The sequence below is a fragment of the Pygoscelis adeliae genome, unplaced genomic scaffold, assembly GCF_000699105.1.
Source record: "Pygoscelis adeliae isolate BGI_AS28 unplaced genomic scaffold, ASM69910v1 Scaffold242, whole genome shotgun sequence".
Lineage (NCBI taxonomy): Eukaryota > Metazoa > Chordata > Aves > Sphenisciformes > Spheniscidae > Pygoscelis > Pygoscelis adeliae.
The window spans coordinates 227,110-234,247 of NW_008824369.1; positions in this window are offsets into that span (position 1 = coordinate 227,110).

The following is a 7,138-nucleotide window of genomic DNA, read 5'->3' on the forward strand; positions in this document are numbered from 1 at the left end:
CCTCCAAATACTTCAGACAGATTTCAAAACTGGAAATGGCCTATCTGTTTCATGAGAAAATCACTGAAAGATATGCTTACATGTTAGGGAGGAGCCTGAATGACCTAGGGGACAGGTAGCAGGTGACTGTTATTTGGCGGCTGATGTATTGTACCCAGTGCTTTTTACGTTGGCTAATTTGGTCACACTATTTTATCCATCTATTGGGTTTTCTTCTTATACTGTGAGTGTACATTCCTCCAGACAGAGGCTATCCTTCTGTGTGACGTAGTAGAAACCGTACTAAAAGTTACTGCTGTTGGAATAAAATAACTTCATCTCTGGGCTGCTGGTTTAAATCCTGCTCAGATAAGAAGTGATGATGTGTTCTTATAATTTAAGCACCTGTATGAAATGTAGTTCCCCAAGCTGTATGCATTCACTACAGAGCTGTTGACACAGAGGGCATTGGCAATACTATTAGTATTTCGTGTGACAAAATGCACCATGGAAACCTGCTTATGTTCATCATGAGATAGTCCCTTCGCTTCAGGCAGAGTTGAAGTGTACACCTGGGAATAGTAAGGGAAAACTGTTCACTGGGTTTACATATTACTAGGACTGTCAGTCCAGTACATTCCACGAGCTCTATAATAACGAATTTCTCATAATTATAAACTACAAATATTTTCGCGTGTTTTATCAACATATGGCTTACGTGTCTAATGTTTTTCATGCCACACCTCAGTATTTTAAACAATGGAAAAAACAGATATACTAACCCTCCACATGTGAACATACATTTTGATGTCGTTCAACATGATTTCATGCCAAGAATTCATGGTACAGTTTCGCATTTTGCCATTGCAAGGTCTTTATCTTTTCTAGACTAAAAAAGGCAATGCATAGACTTAAAAGTTTAGCTTTGTCATTTAGGGCTGTATTGTAGTAAATACCTTTCAAACTTTTATTTGTATTTCTGTATGGCAAACATTACATCTAGCTTCTCAGCACTGAAAGCAGAATTGAAATTTTGCTACAGGTGGGGAAGCAATAGGAGTGGGGCTGAGAGGGAGAGCTGGAGGGAAGAGGCTTGCTGCTTTTGCTGCTGCTGGGGGAAGGGTGAATGTTAGCTGTTGCTGCTGTTGGGAATAACAGCTCCCACCACAGTCCCATATATTCTGTAATTCCTGCAGCAGCAGGAGCCAACCTGATTTTCAGGGCTTTGTTATTGGCAAAGTAGGCAGTGTGAGCATGGCCGTTTTTCACCCCCTCCTGTTCCCTCTCCCCCTTTAGCAATCTGCTGCTCTAGGAACTGCCTTTGCCTATAACTAACCCTGGCAAGTGTGACATGATGTTACAGATAATACTACATGCTTTAGTTTTGCATTTTATGAGCAAAGAACTACTATTCCTGCAAACTGCCTTGCACCTTTTTCTCTAATGTTAACGATAAGATTCCAGCTTTTCCCACTGTGTTTCCTTTTCTGCATGTAAACAGTAGATTGTAACATCTATTCAAATAGAAAAAAAAATTGTTTTATCAATCCCAGCAAATACATGCAAATGCCCACTAAAACCAAAAAATGCTTCAATGGATCAAATACATTATAAAGATTTATCTGTTTTTTCACATTAAAAAGTTCTGCCTTATTTAGATGTGAAAGTACTAAAAGGTTGTTTGATTTCTAGAAATTGCCTGACTTGAATTCTGTGTCCACTTCAGTGAAGATGCAGGAGAATATTTTCATAGTCAAGAAGAGTTTCCAGTTCAGCTGTTTAAGTCAGATACGTGACTTAGCTATACCAAGCACTTCAAAAATCTATATGAGCTGAAAATGATCTTCTTCTGTCAATGTACCTGGGAGTGATTCCACCTGCAATGATGTGAGTCAGAGTTTAGCTTTTAATTGGAGCAGGAGCGAGCTCTTTGTTTTGTGCCATCTGTGCTGTAATTTCTTTCAAGCACAAGTGCTTTTAAATAGCTGAACTCCTTGATTATTTATTTATTTTATTAAATTAATAATTATGTTAACTTTGGCATTGCATTTACATTTGGTCAAAGACATATCTATTTCTTACAAGAGTAATGTAGGAAGGGTAAATGTGGAGCACCCACTTAATGTTGTACTTATTTCATGGCGAGATTACAAATCCTATTTGGTTTGTAAGATGGTGTGAGCATCTTGGATGGTGAGTATTGTAGAAGAGCAATTTTACTTTTGCCAGTGTACCTCTTGTAAAGGTCACTGATGGAAAAACCCATTCTACAAAAATTGTGATTCATGAGACACCTCCCTCAAAACTGTTGAAACTGAATTTCTGTTGGAAGAATAGATGGAAAGGAGAGAAAGAGATGGAGAGTGCTAGTATGCATGGTGTGTAATCTGCTATCCATTCACAATCTGACACACTTCCATTGCTAAGAGGAAACTGAAACATGTACACTTTCCTTCTTACTCCTGTGAAACAAACCACAGAACCCCTTAATGCAGGCATCCATGCCATAGGATACTGCTAGTCATACGGATCTGTCCCCTGTGCATATGTATATTACATACAAAATGCACATGATCACATTCACTGGAATGCATTCATGGGAAAAATGTCTCAGTCCCTCTCTTTTCACACCATCAAGAGTTTAGAGAAGAACATACTACAGAGAAATGTTGTATAAAGATTTCTTTGATCCTTAAAGAAATGTTGCTGTTTGTTGTAGAAGTGGGTAAGATTTGTTTAAACCAAGCTTAATTTTTCCTATATCCTTTTAGTTCTAACATTTATATTTGAGAATGAAAAAAAAAATCAGATTAATGCATAAATCTGCTGTTGAATATGTATCATGACAATAATTTTCTTATCCGCATATTGTGAGAGTTGCAGCTCTCCTCTCCGCTTGTGACTACTCTGATGGTTGCTAGGCACTGCCGTACATACTGCAGGATATACATCCGACTGTTGACAGTCTGACATAACTCTGGTGTCAGCCTAGCTCTTCTGAGTGTTGTGAACCATGTGACAGGTGGTCCTGTCCAGCAGTGTGTACAAGGAGGTATTTCATTTAATTCATTTGATTGGACGTAGGATTCTTAAGGGGTTAACAGATGGGGAGAAATACTTTATTGGCTTATTATTTCAGGGCCTGACACCTTTATATTCAGAATAGTGTTTAGAAAAGAGAAAGGGGCTACTAGTTCTGGATCACTGACGGAGAAAATATCCCTACCACCTGGTACTGAGGAAATGCCACATTTCTGGTATCTTTAAATCCCTGAAGATAAGAAAACAACTACCCATCCACAGTGTCTGAAGACTGTCCCTGTAAAGCTGGCATTATGGCTGTTGTCAGGTTTTGTACAGTACAGGGAATGTTTGACTCCCAGTGGTCTCAATCTGTCACATCAGAGCTAACCAACTCCTATCAGTGTGAGGCTCTAAAAATAGCACTTTAAAAAAAAATGGCATCCTTCTTTAAAATTAAAGTTAAGAAGCCCTTTATGCCTCTGTATAATCTGCTCAAATACTCCAGAGGCAATTATGTACTGCATTATGGCAGATTTAGCTTATCACTTGACTGCTGTGCCTATCTTTGGATCATCACCGCCTGATTTATTTTCCCATAACATAGATTGCAGTCCCATCATACTAGACCGGGACCTTGTTAGAGTCCCATTTTCTGCCCATGTTGAAGCAGATGTGAGACGTGCCCCCCAGGTGTGCCAGCCAAACACACCTGAGGTTATGGAGAGGTCAGACTAACTCAAATGACACTCACAAATAAGCAAGGAATCAAATTGTCGCCTGGAATGTGTCACTTGAGCAGGTAATCCCATAACATTGGCCATAGTGCACTTGCTGGTATTCTAGCTCTTACTGCGTTGTGGTTATAGATACCACATGCTGCTTCCGAGTGTATACACAGCCAATTATGACATATCAGTCAATGAACTCGTTAAACTGCGGTACCTTGTTCCGTTGTGATAGGCCGTCTTCCTTACAGAGAAGAAGAAGTCAAATTTCAAATAATCTCTTCCTCTTGGGTTTTTTTGTTGGGTTTTTTTTTCCCCTCAAAAAAGGCTGGTATTCTAGGCTGGTACACAACTTTAAGCAATGTGGTCTCTTTATCTCAGTGAAAATGTTTTTGATAAGTGTGTGGGTTTGTTGTTTTTTTTTTTAAAAAGCAAGATCTGCAGATACATGGGCCTAAGGAGGGCTAAGAACCTTATTTTACTCCCTTTTAGACCTGATTAGTAAAATATTCTCTCCTGTGTCATATGATGTGGGACAGCCTTGTGGACTGCTTACTCCCACTGCTGTTGAGGTCAGGGATTTGACTTCCCTTTCCAGTAAGGCAGGAAAGAAACTGGATAGAAAAGCGAAGAATAAACATAAACTCCAATGTAAGTTAAATTTCTCTTATCGGTACTCCAGAACATCTGAAATTGTTCCTCAGAAACAGTATTTTGTGCATCGTTATACAGCACGCTTTTAAAAGTGCAGATAAATGACAAACTTTTCAGAGACCAAAATAAATCTGTGTACCATCCAGGTATCCAGAACTTCATATTTGGTAAAGTGTCTGGTCCGTTATCAGACTATCTTTCCATATCTATCTACTCAGTCCCTAAACAGAGAAATTATGAGACTAGCTCATATACCCCACCTGACCTTGTCTGGTATCAGGACCTGTAGCAGCTTTGTACCACAGGATATTTTTATCAAAATTCACAGCTGGTTCTTTAATTGTACCCAGAAATAGATAGTCCAGAAGTGTCTTAAATTTTTTCTGCAACGGGTAGCAAGCAGCCAATGTCCATCTGTCTTTTCCTGCCCTTTCCTGTTCAGCATCAGTCTGCTTTTCCGATCCAGATTAATAAGAGGATTTTCTTGCCCTCATGATGCAGGAACACAAGGCATGTTCAGAGCTTACAATCCAAGTGACTATACATTGCAGTATTAAATGGAGGAATTGCGATTGCTGGACTTCTTGCTTTGCCGGCAACAGCGTAACATTTATCTTCTAATGTTTTCGCTGGTATTACTTAGCCTTACAAATATTTAACAGCATCTCACTTAGTATCTTCTCTTTGGGGGACAAGGAGAAAAGAAGAGAGACCAGGAGTAAATTCCTAGAGGATAAATATGAAAATAGTGGAGAATACTCATCTGTCACAAGTACAGCAGGATAATATTTTCTGGTACTCTTTTCCCCAAGAATTTTTAACCATTGTGTAGAAAAGAACTGTGTTGATTTATCAAAGAATAGCTGTTGCTATAGTTAAAATCATGTGTTGGTTTGATGCACAAGCTAAAGCTGCCCTAGGTCATCTTTAACTGGGGCCTGACGTGTTTCAATATTTAATCAGATGTCAGAAAACAACTTAGATCACAAACAAGTTCTGAATATATCCTGCGTGAACTGAGAAAAGGGTTGAGAGAGAAGGGATGTCAGCTCTCTGCCTTTAATGTATCTATTAAAATAGATTCCAGTTATGCACCTGTCAGTGTTTTTATTAGCTACTTTTATTTCAGTATTCATCCTTTTAGAAGTGTTTACATCTAACATACTAAGTGTACGTATCTCAGTCAAGCCTGTGTCAAACAGCTAATCCGGCTAGTTCAGCCAGTGCTCTAAGACCTGAACTGCACTTTCAGACCTTATTGTGACACCTATATATAGTGATGGAAGTGCCACAGCATTGCAACCACACAGGTTGTACTTACGTAGCTGCACTTTCTTCCCACTGTTGCAGTCTATACCATGGACCTGGGGAGTTCTGCCAAACGCTGTCATCTTCAGTACAAATTCTCCAGGTACTGGATTTGGGTTCCAAACATGTCCTCAAGTAGGCAACTTACTGGTAATTACATCAAACATTATTTGATGCTGAAAGTTATTCAATATCTGTTTAGAATAATTAGTCTATTAGAGTTCAAATCTATTAAACTTTTCAAATGTAACATATAACCTCTTAAGGCATTATAAGAGTAAGATAAGAGATACTATGGGGCTTGTCAAGGAGTTGTATTGCTGTACTTGTAAACACAGGGATTTAAGAGGACAGGCTTTGATTCCTAATCTCTGAAAACAAGTAAATTTGTTTCTGCCACACTGTGAGTACTTATTAGAAAAAGATAAACTCAATAGGAGGTACTAATTAGTTCTCTTTTCTTTCATGGAATATGTAAGCCCTTTAAAGATTTCAATGTTTATGCTACGTTTTAAACACGAAAGTGAAAGATTGCAGTTAGGATCTTTTCCATAATTTTTCAAACAATATATAACCTTCTGCTGTGGGAAATTTTCTGTACATGGTTCTGTACATCATTCTGTAACAGTAAAGTCCTTACGCTATTTCCTCAAACACCAGGTGTAATAACGTAAACCAAGAGATTTTGAAGACATAACTTACCCTTTCTGTGATGCTATAAAAAAGCAAAGCACCACTGTTTAGTTGGAATAACCTGTTACCTATTTTCCACAGCCATTGGAAATCCCATTCCTGTGGGGCTGTTCCTAGCTTTGTTATTGTTTGGGGGGTTTTGGTTGTGGTTTGGGGTTTTTTGTTTGTTTCTGGTTTGTGGGTTTTTTTTTTAGAGAGAACATCGGAGTTATTGAGTCCTGCTTCAGAGGAGATACCTCTTTGAACTGCACACTGGACAACTATGATGGTGATGCCTTCCTTCAGGTTTAGGGATTCAGGACTGCAAAGAGGCAGCACGCTAACTCGCAAAGCCTTATTGTTGCAAGGAATAATTACTGTTTTTTTCTTGGAAGATTTGCATACTCTCTTGGGCTACTAAACGCCAATCGAGTCAATTGCTCGTTTTCACAAACATGACAACAGCTATTTAGTATCAGCAGCTCAGCCAGCCCCGCGCCTGGTGGCGGAATTCGGCGGCAATTACTCTCCCCTTCGCTCCGGTGCCTGTTCACCGGCAGCCATCTGCCCGGCGCTCGGGGCGGGGGGCGCTGCCGGAGCGTCACCCGCGCAGAGCCGCTCATGGCTGCGCAACTCCGTTCTCCGCTTACTGCCAGTTAACAAAGAACCCCAGATTTATCCATCTAAAAGGGCTTCTGAAGAGTTTAAGGCAAAAAAGGGGACCGTGGCCTACTCCGCCCTCGGTGCCGGGCACCCCGCGCGGGACCCGAAGCGAG